Genomic DNA, 19,132 nt, shown 5'->3' on the forward strand with positions numbered 1-19,132 from the left:
GGAGAATGAAGAAAGGAGAAAGAAGCATTATTTGGCAGAAAAAGCATTATTTGGATAAGTCTAATCCAAAAGCAAAAATATCAATACCTAGAAACCTATACATCCCAGCCAAATGCCTATTTCTACTACAAGTTCCTGTGAATAAAGGAGACTACAGGCTAAAGGGGTTAATATCCAAAATATATAAAGAGCTTCTACAACTCAATAGCAAAAAACCACAAATAACCCAGTTAAAAAATGGACAATGAACTTGAGTAGAACTTTCTCCAAAGAAAACACACCTACACAGAAAATATTGCTTTGAAAAAGTTAATTTTCTCCTCCAGTTCTCACAGAGAAGCATACTCAAGGGAGAGAAAACATAGGAAGTCTTTAAAATTTTGTCTTAATTTGGTTATTAACCCACCCATTCCAACTACCAAGGCTGGGGTCCACTATCTGAGACCTTTACATTTATCCAGAAATTTGTCCCATCAAAGACAGTTGTGATATGTGCGATTAAATATCCAATATCTTGGAAGCAAAATCCCCAGCTCATAAAAGTTTGCTTTCTTTCTCTAGAAAGACTCTTCTGAAACAATTCTGTATTCCTTCAATCAGGTATATAACATGCACAGGGAGAAAGGCCAATTTTCCCATTATATTTTAGGTGATTTTTTTTTTTTTATCATTGACACAAGATTAATATAGGTAAAGGTAAAAACAAAACGAACAGACAAAAAGCTTTCTTCCAAAGTTCATGCAATAATTTATCCATTGAAATATAGTACTTTTAGCTTCTGGTATCGGGCAAATAACTAAGTGGAATAAGTCTGCAACAGCTTATCTGTCACACAGATCATGACTAAAACTCTGCACAAAACATAAAAGCCCGAGGACTGTGAGAAATTAACAATATCAGCCAGATTGAGAAGGGATGCCAAATCTTGAAGAATGGCATATTATGGGAGTAAGTTTCCTTATTTAAAAAAAATCACTTGTCTCCTGTCTTTGGCAAGAGGATGGCCCAAGCATAGAAATGCATTGCAGCAAGAAGGTCAGCAAATACCCCTGGAGAAATTCTGCCTTTTTGGCTATGGTAACTAGGAAAAGGGGACCCTAAGCCAGATTGTAAAGAAAATCCCATTATTACTGTTTAATTTTCTTTCTTTCTGCCTTTTTTTGGGTCTTCTTCAGCTCTGTCCATGAAAAAGGAGGAAAAGGTACTCTGTGGTACAAATCATGGAGAAACTCTATTTTTTATTCATTAGTTGAGAAAATGGGGTCCTTGGTTCAGAGAGAATGAGGGGGAAATATTGGAGGTGAGAAGGCTTAAGAAATGGATCCCCTAATCTTTTGCATGAACCAACACAAGCTCAGGCTCATACGTGAAGCAGACCCAAAGACAGCAGACACTTAATATAGAATTTTAATAGGACTCAATGTTTCACAGCATACTATTCAAAATGTTCAGGTTACAATTAAGAATTCCTCCACATAGAAAGAACCAGGAAAATCTAACCAATTCGCAGGGGGAAAGGGAATCAACAAATGCCAATCAAGAAAGAATACAAGTGATGGACTTATCAAGCAAAGATGTTAAAGCAGATATTTTTAGCATCCTTATGAGGTAAACGAAAGCACTATTGAAATGAATGCAAACATAGATGTTATCAGCAAATCCCAGAAACTATAAAATAAATCAAATAGAAATTTTAGAACTGAAAAATAAAATATCTGAAATGAAGCATTTACTTCTCAACTCAATAACAGAATGGAGATGAAAAGGAAAGAGCTTGAAGATAGGTCAATAGAAATTATCCAATTTGAAAAACAAAGAGTAAAAAGATAGAATTTGAATAGAGCCTCCACAGCCTATGAGACAATATCAAAGTATCTAAAATTTGTTATTGAAATTCCAGAAGGAGAAGAGAAAAATACAGTGAAGAAACAAATATTTGAAGAAATAGTTGCTGAAGTTGTTTCAAATTTGTTGAAGTACATGAATTTACAGACTTAAAAATTTCATCAAAACTAAAACAGGTAAAATCAAGGAAAATCATGCAAGGACAAACAATTATAATCAAACTGCTGAAAACCAAAGAAAAGAAACAAAATCTTGAAAGCAACCAGAGAAACGTGATCATTACATATAGGAAAACAAATTGAATGACTGCAGATTTCTAAGAAGCCATAAAGGCCATAGAACATTGGAACATTATTTTTCATATGCCCAAAGAGAAGAACTATCAACACACAACTCTATATCAAGAAAAAATATTCTTCAGAAGTGGTGGAAAAATAAAGATATTCTCAGATTAAGAAAAAAATAATAGATTTCATCACCAATAGACTAATATAGAAAGAAATGGTAACTTATGTTCTTTAGACTAGAGAAAAATATCAAAAAGAAACTTGGAGTTGGAGAAATTAAGAAAGGACAAATGGTAAACATCTAAGTAAATATAAGAGATTTTTTCCCCTCCATTTATATTTTTAAAGATAAGTACCACTGTTTTTTTTGCTTTAAGCAAAAAATATATAATATTGTCTTGTGGGGCTTTTAATAAATGTAAATGTAAATTTATGACAATTGCAACCTAAAGTTGGAAGGAATACAGACCTGTATATTTGTAAAACTTCTCTATTTTACTTGGAATGGTAGAATATTAACTCTAGGTAGACTGTAAAAGATTAGATATGTATATTTTAATCCCAGGAGCGGGTACTATAAATAACACAAAAAGATATAGCCAAAAAAATCAACAGATAAAATGAAATTCTAAAATATTATTCATTTAATCCAAAAGGCAAAGGGGGAGCAGAGAAGTAAGAAACTGACTAGAAAAGCAGATAATGAATTAAAAAATGTTCAACCTAAATCTGAACATATTAATTATTATTGAATACATTAAATGGAAATGGTCTAGGTTTCAAATTCCTGGTAAGATGTTTTAAGCACACTCTACCCTGTCTCTCCCATTGAATGTGATTATAAATCCTGAAAAAATGCATTGAGTAAAAAAAAAAAAAAAAAAAAAAATGCATTGAGTAACTATTTGAGAAAACTGAAAAGTAAAGCGTAGCAGGCAGATAAGGGAAGACATGAATTTATAATGCTACCAAACCAGCAGTGAGTTTACCACTTTTTCCTCTTCCAGTTCGCCTGGTCAGAGCTCAGTGCATTGGAAACCTGGACGTTCAATGCATTGGACACTTTTCTGTGATCTGCAAGTACCAGAGCACAGAAAATGTTCCAAGAGATTTACTCTATTTCTGGTTTAATGAATGAACAAGGGAATACCTAATGCTCAGAGGCAGTTTGGAATCTATCCCATTTTTCTCTTTCTTTTCTCTGTTCTCTTATTGTTCCATGGTAGTGATTGCAACTTGTGGCAGTGGCAGACTGCAGGAGCTGAAACTCTGATGGAGGAGAAACTTTCCTGGATTGTGGTTTGGTGTTTGACATTAATTTAGGGAATTCTCAGTCATTATATTTCAAATATTTCTTCTGTTCCTTTCTCTCTATTGTACTCCTTCCCATTGCATGTATGTTACCACAGTCCTTGGATATTCTGTTCTTTTTTTCTTTCAGTCTTTGTTCTATTTGCTTTTTGGTTTTCAAGGATTCTACTGATATATCCTCTAGCTTAGAGATCCTTTCTTCAGCCATGTCCAGCTTACTGATAAGCCCATCAAAAACATTCTTCATTTCTGTTACAGTGTTTTTTATCTCTAACATTTCTTTTTGTTTTTTTTCCTTAGGACTTCCATCTCTCTGCTTACATTGCCCATCTGTTCTTGCATGCTGTCTACATTATGCTTTAGAGTCTCTAGTATATTAATCACTGTTGTTTTAAATTCTTGTCTAATGATTCCAACATCCCTGCCATGTCTGGTTCTCATGTTCTGTCTCTCAAATTCCTTTTTTATTTCTTTTTTTTTTTTTGCCTTTTGTTATGCCTTGTGATTTTTTTTTCTTGAAAGCCAGATATGTGTCCTGGGTAAAAGGAACTGCTGTAAGTAGTCCTTAAATAATGTAGTGGTGAGGTGGGGGGTGGGGTGGGGAGGGGAAGCAGTCTATAGTCCTTTGATTAGGTCTCAGTTTTAGTGAGCCTACACCTCTGGAATTTTAAAATTGCAAGTGTTTCTCAGTTTTTTTTTCTTCCTCTCTTAGGTGGGACAGAGTGGCTAGAGTAGGCCAGGGTTCGATATTTGGATATTTCCTTGCCCTGGTCAGATAGGCTCTGATAATACCCAAGTAGGTTCGGTTGAGCTAATTAGTTTCTCCTGGAGGCAGACCTTATTAAGAAGATCAGAGTTCTCTGGTGTATTTCAAAATGATTCCTTTTCCCCTCGTCCTGCCAGAAGACTGAGGAGATTTTTCTCTGTTTTATAGCATGGGCAACTGGCTGAATTCACAGAGGTAAAAGTCATAGTATGTGGGGGATCCTCCTCTGATGAGGTGCCCCTGAAGTTTTACCCTCTCAAGAGTTGTTTGCACTGAGCCTCCAGCAATTTGTCAGCTACAGTTCAGGTTTTCCTACCCTTTACTGCTTCCTAAGGCACTTCCTGCTCATGCATCTCTGCTCTGGTGAGTGACAATTCCCTTTATTCACCTTTCTGTCTCTCTTATCTTGGGAGCAGTCAGCTGCCCTGTGTCTTCCCCCTCTCTTATGGATCTAAGAAGAATTGCTGACTTTTTTCAATCTGTTTAGCTTGTTGCTAGGGTGGAGTGGTGCCTTCAAACCTCCTTTCATTCAAAACCAGAAGCCAATAACCATCATTTCATTTTAAGAAGTGGACAGATGTGTTCTATTTGCCATGATTAATGAATACCCACGTATCCAGGGACTCACAATATTTTTCTCTTGATTTTCCATTTTATACTTTAAAAACTTACATATGGTGCCTACTTGTTTGTGACCTGTCTAGCCCTGTCAATAAAATCTACAACAGGGATTCATTTCTTTAGTTTTACTGTCTGTCATATGCTTCATTAAAGGAAAATATATAAAATAATTCCAGTTAAATAACAACTAACATTAACTTGCAAAAACATGAAAATTCTTACATGTAGATATTATTAGTTATTATTGTTTTCTTTTGATAAATAACAAGATTGGAGTACTGGCAACAAAATTCTAACAGCAGTTTCACTTGAAGTTAACCTTTTTTAGAAGCACACCATTAATCAAATCCAGAAGAATTCTTTTTCAGGACTAAAAAAAAAAAAATGGAGCTTGACTGGATACATAAAAAGCAATGAATTACTATAGTTTTAGGAATAATTTTGCAAAAGAGTTAGGGGGTGGAATAAAGAAGCACAGCCAGACTTACTTGATTGTAAACATGTGCATGTGAAGTGAACATCAGATTATGTATTGTATACAAAGATGTAAACATAGCATGGTTCTAGTTTTAATTCAACTCATTCCTCACTAAGGAATGGGTGAAATTGTCTAAGTGCGGCTAAGGCAATTGTAAAATTTTTTTTTTTTTTTTTTAATACTGCTTTCCCCAGTTTTGAGGCCCTAGCTGGAGTTCCTGTTCTTGAGCAGCAGTGGATTAAGTATACACTCCAACACCTCTCTTGTCAGGGCTGGGGCTCTCAGAATCAGGGAATGCTATGTACTAACCCTAATTGCCCCAGGACCAGATGTCAGATAACTAAGGACAGTTTCCTATGTCCCTCAGCCTGAAATTATTCACATTGGCCAGTCCACAGGGAGCCTGTGAAACCTCGCTAGCCCCACCCCATTTGCCATATATAAGCTGTGCCCTATAGCACAGCATGCTGTTACCCTGTCTGCAGAGACTACTCCCTGTGTGGCCCTGCCTGGAAGCCTTCTCTTGTTTGGAGCTCTAAGTAACAAAGAGTTCTGCCTTTCATCCATCTGAGTGTCATTGTGTTGTGCCCACCATCAAAAGGATCTTTAAATATTGTAAAAAAGAAATTCTCAGACTTTGTACTCTCTATCTACTTACTCATCTGCCAACCAGGCTCAGCATTTCATTTGTGTTCATTGAAATATCTGCTTCCTTTTCTCATCATTGAGGACAAACTCTGTGATCAATATGCCAGTGTACGATATATAGTGTGAGCAAGGAGCTCCAGGTAAAGAGTAGTAGGAAATGGGGTGGAGAAATTTTGGAACGGGGAAAATGAAAAGGGACTCTATGTTATATTACTGTCCAGAAATGCATATTTTAAGTGAGACACTGTGTTTCATCACTGAATTCTCATAATTGCTCTGTTAAAAAGAAATAACAGGCCCAAAATGAAGTTACTTGTGCTAAACCCCACATCAGCGAACCAAAATTTAATACCTAACCTAACTGCAGTTTCAACTTCTTCCAGGAATGTAAGCTTAAACAGTCATTCTGGAATTTCCTGGTCAGCAGTAGAGAGGTAACCTGCCTGACAGACCACTTCTATCCTCCAAAGAAGGATGAGGTAAATCCACTTTTTCCTTGTCCCTGTCTCCTTCCGTCTATAAAAACTTTCTATTTTGTATGGCTCCTCAGAACTCCTTTCTATTTGCTGGATGGGATGCTTCCAGATTCATGAATTGTTGAAAAAGCCAATTTGATCCTCAAATTTACTCAGTTGAATTTTGTTTTAAACGACCTGTTAGGTAGATGTTCTTATTTAACTTTTTTTTTTTAGATTAAGAAATTGAGGCATGGAAGGTTTAGGTAATATATTTAAGATCACAAAAATAAAAAGTACTGCAGCTGAGTTTTGAAACCGCATTGTTAGATATCAGAGTCTACCACTTAATCCCTGTGGTCATCGTTAGCCAGTCACAAACAATTCTGGAGCCCAGAATCGCTGTGACCCATTTAAATTAGGCCCAGACATGTGACTTTAGCCAAGGTAATGCAAGCAGCTGGGGCATGTATAACTTCACAGTAGAAACTTAAAGTTGTGCAGTTACTTGGGGCACACTTTTCCTATTTTAATAGTGATCTTGGATTAAGGTTAAAATTAAGCTTCTGTCAACTTTGTTCCTTGAGTGACTGTAATGGCTTATGTTGGGCAGGTAACAGGGATGAAAGATTAAATTTTGTTGCAATAAGTCTCTGAAATTGTGAAGTTGTTTGTTATTTCTACACAGCCTTGTCCACCTTGACTGACCAAACAACTCTGTAACATGTTTTTGTTACAATAAGAGAAGCTACTAGTAGAAATACCTTGGAAGTCTGGCAGGAGAAAAAGTAGAAGTGCCTCTCTGAGGGGAAAAAGAAAGGGAGCACATAGAAATCTTGAGAACATGAGGAATAAGAAAGATGAGGCAATTATCAATAAAATGAATTGTGTTCCACTCCAACTTACTACAATTAGTAGAAATGCGGGGATCTGAAATCAAGTCAAGTGACTAGAGTGGATAGCTGTTAAGGATTACCTTGTCCATAGATTTTAGAAGGTGGCTAACAGATTATAAATATATGGGATAAATCTGAAATAATTGTGTGATAGGGACTATATGTTAAACATACAGTTTCATTCTGTGCAGGAAAACAATAAAGCATTAGGATTTACAGGTGGGGTTTATGAATGGGTATATGAATAAAGTTTACTCAAGGCTTTGAAATTTCTTTATGAAATTTAGACAACTAAACTAGTGTTTGGTATGTTTGTGTCCATATGGGTTTATTAAAGTTAACTAACATTTTAAAATGTTACCACATAGAGGTTGCTTATCCTAAACTTCAGATATTCCCAGAAGTGCTAGTGAAGGAAGATTTGGATGTTGTGATTTGACATTTCAGGAAATTAATCGCCTGGAGAATTCATACAATGAATGCATTAAAGTGTTACCAAGTTTAACAGGAAAACTTACCTGAGAAGGATATTCACAGACAAATGTAGTATGTGTTTGAACATCAGATTAGATTGATTTTGCAAGTTGATTGTTGAGAAATCCTTGGGAACAGTGCTACAAATGAATGCTCTTTTGTCATTAAGATGGCCTCCTTAATGGATGACTTAGATAAACAAGACAAAAGATTGATTTACCTAGGGAAAAAATTGAGTACTGTGAAAGAATACAAAAAAAAAAAAAAAAATGCAGAACAGACTTCTGGTACTGCTTTTGTTGCTCATTCTGCTAACCTCACGACAGGCCAATAAATCGGGAGACAAGTTGTTGGGGCAAGGAATAATGACTTTATTTGGAAAGCCAGCAGACCAAGAAGATGGCAGACTAGTGTCCCAAAGAACCATCTTACCTCAGTTAGAGTTCAGGCTTCTTTTATACTAAAAAGGGGAAGGGGGGTGATGAGTTGTTGCAAAGTTCTTGGGCAGGAATCCTTGGTTCTTGCAGCTGTCCACAGAGGATAGGTCACATGTTCCTATAAACCTCCAACAAGACAAGTGTTATTCTCTGTTCTGCAACTTTTTATCTCCCTACGAATGGACTCTTCAAGATCAGAGCCCTAAGAATAGGCTGTCCTGTGTATTTCAGGCTGTAGGCAACATTCTTTTACAAAAGGTGCAGAGCCAGCATGACTAAGCACAGGTAACAGAGCACAAAGGTTAAAGAAAAACAAACAGATCCAACTTGCAGTCAGATTTTCTCTTCCCTATTACAACTTGAGAACAACTTACCTAAAATAAAAAATGTTTTGATAAAACTCCAAACTTAAAAAATTTAGAATTAGAAAGATGAAAAGCCTCCAGGAGCATGTTGGTCTCATCAAGCAGGTGACCACCGTTTTCCATGTATGCCCTACCAGGAGTACACTTTCTCTACCTGTGAGAATAACTCTGCTCAATTCAACTTCATAGGTAACATGGTTGTGGTGAGATGTTAAACCTAATGAACAGAATAGTTTTCAGAAACATATTTGAGGCTCAAGATGGTATGGTATTCAATTAGAAGTGAGCCATGGCAAAGTTTCGGAAGTCTATGATTACTTAAGGTTTGTAGAATAGAATATCCCGTGTAGCACTGAGATCGAAAATGTAGGATCAGGAGTTGGTTTTAGGGAAGATGTGAAAGTAAAGAGACCAAGTTATCTATCTCTCCTCAACACGGAATGATAGAGGAGGCCTAGAGTAATCATAATAAATATTCCTGCTTCAAAAGGGAAAACACAAAGGAGTCACTGATCCAAAACAATTTTAAAATCCAGCCATGAAAATGTTGGAAGATCCTTGACTATGTCCCAAGGCCTCAGCATTATACTGTACGGTTTTTTTCTCTACCCTGTGGGATATTTGATTAAAAATGATAAATATTCCTCCTTAGCCTGTGATAGTCTCCTTTTAATGCATTAATACTGCTATAAATGTTATTTTCCCCACACCTTTAAATGTCATTTATATTTCATAAATCATAGCATCTCCTCCACCAGTATTCCATTCCATTCCAGTTCACCTGAGGTGAAAATCTCAAAGATAGCACTTCTAGAACATGCCAGGACTTACCCATATTTTCCCTACTCCCGACAATGGGCTTTATTGCCATTCAGCCAGTGAGTGATCCAATTCCATGTTCTCTTCTTCAGAGTTGGCTTCCTGGGATTGAAGACTCCTAGATTTGGTCTCTAGTAGTTGAATCAGAGGATTTTCTTGTACCAGGAATTTATCAGGGAATGTCTCAATAGAAATTATTAAGGAAGCAAGGGCGACCAGATAGGGGAAGTAAAGAAATGAAGCTGTCAGGTCTGCAACATATATTGTACCACAGAGGTTTCTTTGTGTTTGTTTTTGTTGTATGTTGTTTTGCTTAGAGGAAAGAAAGAAGATTTGGGGGTCTTTTTTAGTATCCTCAATTAGACTGATCATTGATTATTGGTTAAGGAAGGTTGTGAGGCATAACCTTCCAGGCACCTCCAAGCAAGACATCACCTGCAGCTCAAGGGTATTGCTCTGGAGAGCCTGCAGGTGTGAGCTGCAATTTCCAGTTGCAGATATGTAAATAGCATGAGACACCAAAAATAGTATCTGGTACATGGCCAGAGGCATCCTAATTGATGTAGCTTTAAAATTATAATAAATTCTCATTTCTTTCTACCATAACAATTTCCTTTCAATTACAGCTGTAATCCTTCATAGTTATATGTTGTTTGAGGTGAGTATATCATGCATCCTTTATTACGTTTCCTGAAGTACACATTTTTTTCCTCGAATGCACACAATGGGAATTTATAAGTTTGGTTCTGAATGCCAAACCTCAAAAATCCTAAACATAGATATTTCAGATAGGAGAAAATATACATCCTAATTTTCATATCGATAGTTTTATTGACTACTGTAAATCCCAGGTCTGAAGATTTGCTTATTTAACAGAGATCTTTTAACTCAATCAGCTAGGAGTAAGTATCAGAGAAAAATCATTGTGTCTAGCCACTCGAAACCACTTTTCCTTGAATATATCAGGAAGGAAATGAGAGAAAGAGACACACATTTAAAATAATCTTCCTGAGATGAGATTGTGTCAAATTCTGTTGTACCCATTTTCAACTTTATCATCATCCCCACCACCACCATCATCATCATCATCATAGAAACTGTAATGCAATAGTAAGCAATGTGCAGATGTCAATGGAAGTAACTTGCAAAAATCAGGTCACAGTATCACAATCCCTACTGAACACACTGAGGAGTGGGAAAGAGTTTAGTTCTAGAAGGAAATTCATGTCTGGCATGCTCGGGGGATCATGTGCAGGGATGTGCTTTACACTAACTAGATCAACATAGTGAGAGATACAGAATTACGTCTCTATATCCTAAGGGAGGATAAACTGATTCACACTTCTTCAAACTGTTATATTTTTAGTACCTAGAGTGATAGGTGGCACATAGAATCTTTGCCTTAAATAAATGAGCAGATGGAACTTGGATCTCCTGAGTTCCATGGGTCACCATGTCTGTGACAGCAGAAAGAATTCCAGATCCTCTTTCAGCTTCCTTTTACCTCTTCAATGCCTCCTTGCTTGGTCAAAGAAGGGAAAGCAGAAGGAGCCAATATTTTTTCCATGCATGATCGGAGAAAAACAATGTGCTTCACTTGTTATATACATAATTTCATTTAATTTTCAGAATGATCATGCAAGATCAATACTGTAGTTTCTATTATAAAGATGAAGAACTGTACCCCAGAAATACGAGATGGACAAAATAGTAGCTCTCCATTACCATATGTATTTTTCCATGGGATTCACTAATACATAATTGTCACAGATTATTTTCAGTGTCCGTTATTTTAAAAAGGAGAGGAATGCTGATGCTGTGATTCTCACATGGAATGAAGCTTCTTATGCAAGAAACAAGATGAGTCCTCTTATACCAGAATCCGTGCTAGGGCAAACAGGGAAATAAAATTAATGCATACAAACACACACACACACACGTACACAAACTATGTTTCAAACTCAGATGTATCAGCTATGGAAACAGGTTCTGACATATAGCTAGTGCTGAAAAGAATTTGTACGGCAAGAAAAACGCTTCTTGGGCAGCAGACCAACCTAAATTTTAATATACTGAGTTCTCCTCTCTAGAGAAGCAGTGTTGGTAGGTGGCATACTGAATTATGTGTTCCAAGCATATGCTTGTATTTCCTACACCCGCTGATGTGGAGAGAGATATAGGGAAAAGTAAAACAAGAAGTTTCAGGAAGAGAGATATGTAATGTTGGCAAACATGACCTGAGAATCACGAGGAAAATAATTTTTGTAAATGATAAACAACTGTTTTGGAACTGTGATTATAATATCCATAAGTGTAGCATTGAGTTCAGACACAATAGAGAGATTTCCCAAAAAATTCAGAAAGGTCTGGTGTAACATGAGATAATCCCAGTGAAGGTCCTGTCTCTCAGAGGGGCTTGTATACCTGATGTCTCTGTATACCAGAATCTTACCTCTAATATTTAGTAAGTGCTCATTCATTGTATAGTCGTATAAATAAAATTTGGAGAAGTTCCTAAGTTAGGGGTTTATGAAGATAACCAGGATAGACTAAAAGTGGCTGAAGCCTCCCTGTGACTGAAGAAATGAATACAATTTATTATACATATGTTCATACAATGAAATATAAGATAAATTGTGGGTTCTGAAATGAATCCCGATGTTCTTCTCTGTGAAGAGCTAAGAATTCTTAACTATTGATGAGTATATAGTGTGGGTGAGGATGCATTCTATATCATTTTCTGGTCACTTTATGTTCTTCTTGTTCTGTGAACTATTCTCTGGAATGTCTTTTGTTTCATGGTCCTTAGTATTCTGTCTCCATTTGTGTGTTTGATCGGTCAGCAGTCGGCACATAAGAAAGTTATAAATCTCAGTGGATTTCAAAAATAAGTATTTCTTTCCATGCATCTCAGAGTCAGTTGGGAGAGCTCAGTAAACTTTTATCACTGTTTTGTTAGGATTTTTCATCCATAAGTATGCCCTCAAAAGGCCAACTTCCATCTTCACATGTTAATGGAAGTAGCTGGATGATTCTGCAGATCTCTGTCTCACTCTTCTCTATGTACTCGTGTATATATTCTTTCTTTTTGTTACTCTCTCTCACTAGGTAATAAGCATTGTGACAGCATTAATGACATTTTTTTTTGGTTGTTTGGGTTTTTTTTTGAAGTTTATTTATTTATTTTTATACAGCAGGTTCTAATTAGTCATCAGTTTTATACACATCAGTGTATACATGTCTATCCCAATCACCCAATTCATCACACCACCAGCCCCACTGCCCGCCACTTTCCCACCTTGGTGTCTATATGTTTGTTCTCTACATATGTGTCTCAGTTTCTGCCCTGCAAACCCGGTTCATCTGTACCATTTTTCTAGGTTCCACATATATGCATTAATATATGATATTTGTTTTTCTCTTTCTGACTTACTTCACTCTGCATGACAGTGTCTAGATCCATCCATGTCTCAACAAATAACCCAATTTCATTCCTTTTTATGGCTGAGTAATATTCCATTGTATATATGTACTACATCTTCTTCATCCATTCGTCTGTCAATGGGCATTTAGGTTGCTTCCATGACCTGGCTATTGTAAATAGTGCTGCAATGAACATTGGGGTGCATGTGTCTTTTTGAATTATGGTTTTCTCTGGGTATATGCCCAGTAGTGGGATTGCTGGATCATATGCTAATTCTATTTTTAGATTTTAAGGAACCTCCCTACTTTTCTCTATAGTGGCTGTATCAATTTATATTCCCACCAACAGTGCAAGAGGGTTCCTTTTCTCCACACCCTCTCCAGCATTTGTAGTTTGTAGATTTTCTGATGATGCCCATTCTAACTAGTGTGAGGTGATACCTCATTGTAGTTTTGATTGGCATTTCTCTAACATTTAGTGATGTTGAGCAGCTTTTCATGTGCTTCTTGGCCATCTGTATGTCTTCTTTGGAGAAATGTCTATTTAGGTCTTCTGCCCCTTTTTGGATTGGGTTGTTTGTTTTTTTAATATTGAGCTTCATGAGCTGTTTATATATTTTGGAGATTAATCCTTTGTCCGTTGATTCGTTTGCAAATATTTTCTCCCATTCTGAGGGTTGTCTTTTGTTTTGTTTATGGTTTCCTTTGCTGTGCAAAAGCTCTGAAGTTTCATTGGGTCCCATTTGTTTATTTTTGTTTTCATTTCCATTACTCTAGGAGGTGGATCAAAAAAGATCTTGCTGTGATTTATGTCAAAGAGTGTTCTTCCTATGTTTTCCTCTAAGAGTTTTATAGTGTCCAGTCTTACATTTAGGTCTCGAATCCATTTTGAGTTAATTTTTGTGTATGGTGTTAGGGAGTGTTCTAATTTCATTCTTTTACATATAGCTGTCCAGTTTTCCCAGCACCACTTATTGAAGAGACTGTCTTTTCTCCATTGTATATCCTTGCCTCCTTTGTCATAGATTAGTTGACCATAGGTGCACGGGTTTACCTCTGGACTTTCTATCCTGTTCCATTGATATATGTTTCTGTTTTTGTGCTAGTACCATATTGTCCTGATTGCTGTAGCTTTGTAGTATAGTCTGAAGTCAGGGAGTCTGATTCCTCCAGCTCCGTTTTTTTCCCTCAAGACTGCTTTGGCTATTTGGGGTCTTTTGTGTCTTCATACAAATTTTAAGATTTTTTGTTCTAGTTCTGCAAAAAAATGCCATTGGTAATTTGATAGGGATTGCATTGAATCTGTAGATTGCTTTGGGTAGTATAGTCATTTTCACAATATTGGTTCTTCCAATACAAGAACATGGTATATCTCTCCATCGGTTTGTATCATCTTTAATTTCTTTCATCAGTGTCTTATAGTTTTCTGCATACAGGCCTTTTGTCTCCCTAGGTAGGTTTATTCCTAGGTATTTTATTGTTTTGTTGAACTGGTAAATGCGAGTGTTTCCTTAATTTCTCTTTCAGATTTTTCATCATTAGTATATAGGAATGCAAGAGATTTCTGTGCATTAATTTTTTATCCTTCAATTTGACCAAATTCATTGATTAGCTCTAGTAGTTTTCTGGTGGCATCTTTAGGATTCTCTATGTATAGTATCATGTCATCTGCAAACAGTGACAGTTTTACTTCTTTTCCAATTTGTATTCTTTTTATTTCTTTTTCTTCTCTGATTGCCGTGGCTAGGACTTCCAAAACTACGTTGAATAACAGTGGTGAGAGTGGACATCCTTGTCTTGTTCCTGATCTTAGAGGAAATGCTTTCAGTTTTTCACCATTGAGAATGATGTTTGCTGTGGGTTTGTCATATATGGCCTGTATTATGTTAAGGTAGGTCCCCTCTATGCCCACTTTCTGGAGAGTTTTTATCATATATGGGTGTTGAATTTTGTCAAAAGCTTTTTCTGCATCTATTGAGATGATCATATGGTTTTTCTTCTTCAGTTTGTTAATATGGTTTATCACATTGATTGATTTGCGTATATTGAAGAATCCTTGCATCCCTGGGATAAATCCCACTTGATCATGGTGTATGATCCTTTTAATGTGTTGTTGGATTCTGTTTCCTAGTATTTTGTTGAGGATTTTTGCATCTATATTCATCAGTGATATTGGTCTGTAATTTTCTTTCTCTGTAGTATCTTTGTCTGGTTTTGGTATCACAGTGATGGTGGCCTCATAGAATGAGTTTGGGAGTGTTCCTTCCTCTGCAATTTTTTGGAAGAGTTTGAGAAGGACGGATGTTAGCTCTTCTCTAAATGTTTGATAGAATTCACCTGTGAAGCCATCTGGTGAAGAATACTCTGATATGAGTATTGCTACTCCAGCTTTCTTTTGATTTCCATTTGCATGGAATATCTTTCTCCATTCCCTCACTTTCAGTCTGTATGTGTCCCTAGGTCTGAAGTGGGTCTCTTGTAGACAGCTCATGTATGGGTCTTCTTTTTTGTATCCATTCAGCAAGCCTGTGTCTTTTGGTTAGACCATTTAATTCATTCACGTTTAAGGTAATTATCGATATGTATGTTCCTATGACCATTTTCTTAATTGTTTTGGGTTTGCTTTTGTAGGTCCTTTTCTTCTCTTGTGTTTCCTACTTAGAGAAGTTCCTTTAGCATTTGTTGTAGAGCTGGTTTGGTTGTGCTGAATTCTCTTAGCTTTTCCTTGTCTGTAAAGCTTTTGATTTCTCTATCGAATCTGAATGAGATTCTTACTGGGTAGAGTAATCTTGGTTGTAGGTTCTTCCCTTTCATCACTTTAAGTATATCATGCCACTCCCTTCTGGGTTGTAGAGTTTCTGCTGAGAAATCAGCTGTTAACCTTATGGGAGTTCCCTTGTATGTTATTTGTCATTTTTCCCTTGCTGCTTTCAATAATTTTTCTTTGTCTTTAATTTTTGCCAATTTGATTACTGTGTGTCTCGGCATGTTTCCCCTTGGGTTTATCCTGTATGGGACTCTCTGTGCTTCCTGGACTTAGGGGGCTATTTCTTTTCCCATGTTAGGGAAGTTTTCTCTGGTCCTTTCTCTCTCTCTTCTCCTTCTGGGACCCCTATAATGCGAATGTTCTTGTGTTTAATGTTGTCCCAGAGGTCTCTTAGGCTGTCTTCATTTCTTTTCATTCTTTTTTCTTTATTCTGTTCTGAGGCAGTGAATTCCACCATTCGGTCTTCCGGGTCACTTGTCTGTTCTTCTGCCTCAGTTATTCTGCTATTGATTCCTTCTAGTGTAGTTTTCATTTCAGTCATTGTATTGTTCATCTGTGTTTGTTTGTTCTTTAATTATTCTAGGTCTTTTTTAAACATTTCTTGCATCTTCTCGATCTTTGCCTCCATTCTTTTTCTGAGGTCCTGGATCATCTTCACTCTCATTATTCTGAATTCTTTTTCTGGAAGGTTGCCTAGCTCCACTTCATTTAGTTGTTTTTCTGGGGTTTTACCTTGTTCCTTCATCTGGTACATAGCCCTATGCCTTTTCATCTTGTCTATCTTTCTGTGAATGTGGTTTTTGTTCCACAGGCTGCAGGATTGTAGTTCTTCTTGCTTTTTCTGTCTGCCCTCTGGTGAATGAGGCTATCTATGAGGCTTTTGCAAGTTTTCTGATGGGAGGGACTGGTGGTGGGTAGAGCTGGGTGTTGCTCTGGTGGGCAGAGCTCAGTAAAACCTTCATCCGCTTGACTGCTGATGGGTGGGGCTGGGTTCCCTCCCTGTTGGTTTTTTGGCCCGAGGCGACCCAACACTGGAGCCTACCTGGGCTCTTTGCTGGGGCTAATGGCAGACTCTGGGAGGGCTCAAGCCAAGGAGTATTTCCCAGAACTTCTGCTGCCAGTGTCATTGTCCTCATAGTGAGACACAGCCACCCCCTGCCTCTGCAGGAGACCCTCCAATACTATCACGTAGGTCTGGTTCAGTCTCCCCTGGGGTCACTGCTCCTTCCCCTGGGTCCTGATGAGCACACTACTTTGTGTGTGCCCTCCAAGAGTGGAGTCTCTGTTTCCCCCAATCCTGTCAGAGTCCTGCAATCAAATCCCACTACCCTTCAAAGTCTGATTCTCTAGGAATTCCTCCTCCCTTTGCCAGATCCCCAGGTTGGGAAGCCTGACGTGGGGCTCAGAACCTTTACTCCAGTGGGTGGACTTCTGTGGTATAAGTGTTCTCCAGTTTGTGAGTCACCCACCCAGCAGTTATGGGATTTGATTTTATTGTGATTGCGCCCCTTCTACTGTCTCATTGTGGCTTCTCCTTTGTGTTTGGATGTGGGGTATCTTTTTTGGTGAGTTCCAGTGTCTTCCTGTCAGTGATTGTTCAGCAGTTAGTTGTGATTCTGGTGTTCTTGCAAGAGGGAGTGAGAGCACATCCTTCTACTCTGCCATCTTGGTCTAAATCCCTATGAATGACATTTTAAGTAATAGTTTTCCTTTTTCCTCTCCCTCACTTTACTTCCGTCAGAACCTGCATTCAGGTAAGGAATTAATATTGATCCTTCACCAATCATGCAGTAAAGTAACTATTGGCTTACTTGTTTATTACCTCCTCTGAACAATGAACTACTTTGCAGGAGGTGTTATGTATTAATTACCTTGTATTACCATTTTCATTGTCCAGGATAGTGCCTCTCAAATTTTCATATGCATAGAATCACCTGGGGTGTTGTTAAAGTGGAGAAATGGATTCAGTAGGTTGGGATTTGGGCCTGAGGTTCTGTGTTTCTTATAAGCATCCAGGTAGTAATGATGCTTCTGCTTCACAGACCACAATTTGAGACATAGTATCGAGTTGCGTTTCACAAATAACTGTAAAGAAATATGGTTCTTTCACCTGTCAGATTATCACTAATCTCACTATTATATTTTAAGATGTGTCACTTAAACGGAACATTTGGATCCTTGGTTAAATATATATTTTTTAAATTTATTTATTATTTATTTATTATTTATTTTTGGCTGTGTTGGGTCTTCGTTTCTATGCAAGGGCTTTCTCTAGTTGCGGCAAGCGGGGGCCACTCTTCATCGCAATGCGCAGGCCTCTCACTATCGCGGCCACTCTTGTTGCAGAGCACAGGCTCCAGACGCGCAGGCTCAGTAGTTGTGGATCACGGGCCTAGTCACTCCGCGGCATGTGGGATCTTCCCAGACCAGGGATCGAACCCGTGTCCCCTGCATTGGCAGGCAGACTGACTCCCAACCACTGCGCCACCAGGGAAGCCCCTTGATTAAATATTTAATGAGAATTTGTTAACATGTATTGGGGTGTGTGCAGAGGAGGTAAGTACAGCTCTGTCTCCTCCTTGTCCTCAAATCACAAAATGTAACATTCTTAGTCTACTGTGTTTGAAGGAGTCTTTCTAGAAGGAAAAGACTTACTACTCTTTTCCAGGGTCATTTTTTTTTTTATGAATGAGAAACTTAGTTATTTCTACAAGTTTTCTTACCCAAACCAAGGCTACTTAACATTAATGACACAAAATTTTGTTCTCTTTGGTCATATAAGTTGAGGAAACTTTGCATATTCTGCATAATTTGCATAATTAATCCTCTCTTATAGAGGATTTCTCAGTTCTGTGTTCATTACTTTTCTCAGTAAGCATAATATCTCAGCTTCTCTTATACCTAAGCCCATCAGAGACATAGCACCTTATTTCTCTGTGACTTATATGGTTTCCTTAACTTTTACGTATGATATAATCTCAGGGTAAAGGTAAATCAAGGGTGGCTATAAGAAAGACTCTTTGAGGCCTTTCAGATGGTACTTAGAACATCCTCTCAGTGGAAAAGGGTTTTAAAATTTTTTAAGGGCATCATCCTAGAAATCTAATCCCTAAAATAACTATGAGTAAGTCTAGAGATAAAACGGCTTGTCTCCTAAAATATTATAGGCTTGGATTTTGTTTAGTGAAGAGTTATATAATCTGATAGATAGAAAACCCACAAAGATTTAAGGGTATTTTTTTGGCCTGGACTAAAAGGTACTGGGATAGCTCAAATTACTTGGGGGTCTCTGGACTCTCAATTTTCTGTGGAATGCAACAGGCTGAGAAAGCTCCTTAGTGGCAATCATGGGCCATTTCTTACAGTCAAGGAAGAATATGTTAGAGGGTGGAATCAAGAATATTGGAGAACAATGGACAAGGGGATACTGGCAAGCAGCAGAACTGGGCCCTAATCAAATAATATTTTCTGCTCGTGGAAAAGGGTGATCCAGTAATATGTGTCCAGGTGGATTTCAGAAATTCTATGGACCAGTGATT

General features: G+C 37.5%; 1 long non-coding RNA gene across 1 annotated transcript in view; it reads left to right on the forward strand.

Moving 5' to 3' along the window:
* The first annotated feature begins 6,348 nt into the window (after nt 1-6,348).
* LOC132369762 (uncharacterized) overlaps nt 6,349-19,132 on the forward strand; it is an 84,231-nt gene continuing 71,447 nt past the window's right edge. Inside the window, exon 1 of the long non-coding RNA XR_009504473.1 lies at nt 6,349-6,436. This is a non-coding gene — a long non-coding RNA (uncharacterized LOC132369762). The remainder of the gene's footprint in view (nt 6,437-19,132) is intronic.

Source organism: Balaenoptera ricei, chromosome 8, assembly GCF_028023285.1.
Source record: "Balaenoptera ricei isolate mBalRic1 chromosome 8, mBalRic1.hap2, whole genome shotgun sequence".
NCBI lineage: Eukaryota > Metazoa > Chordata > Mammalia > Artiodactyla > Balaenopteridae > Balaenoptera > Balaenoptera ricei.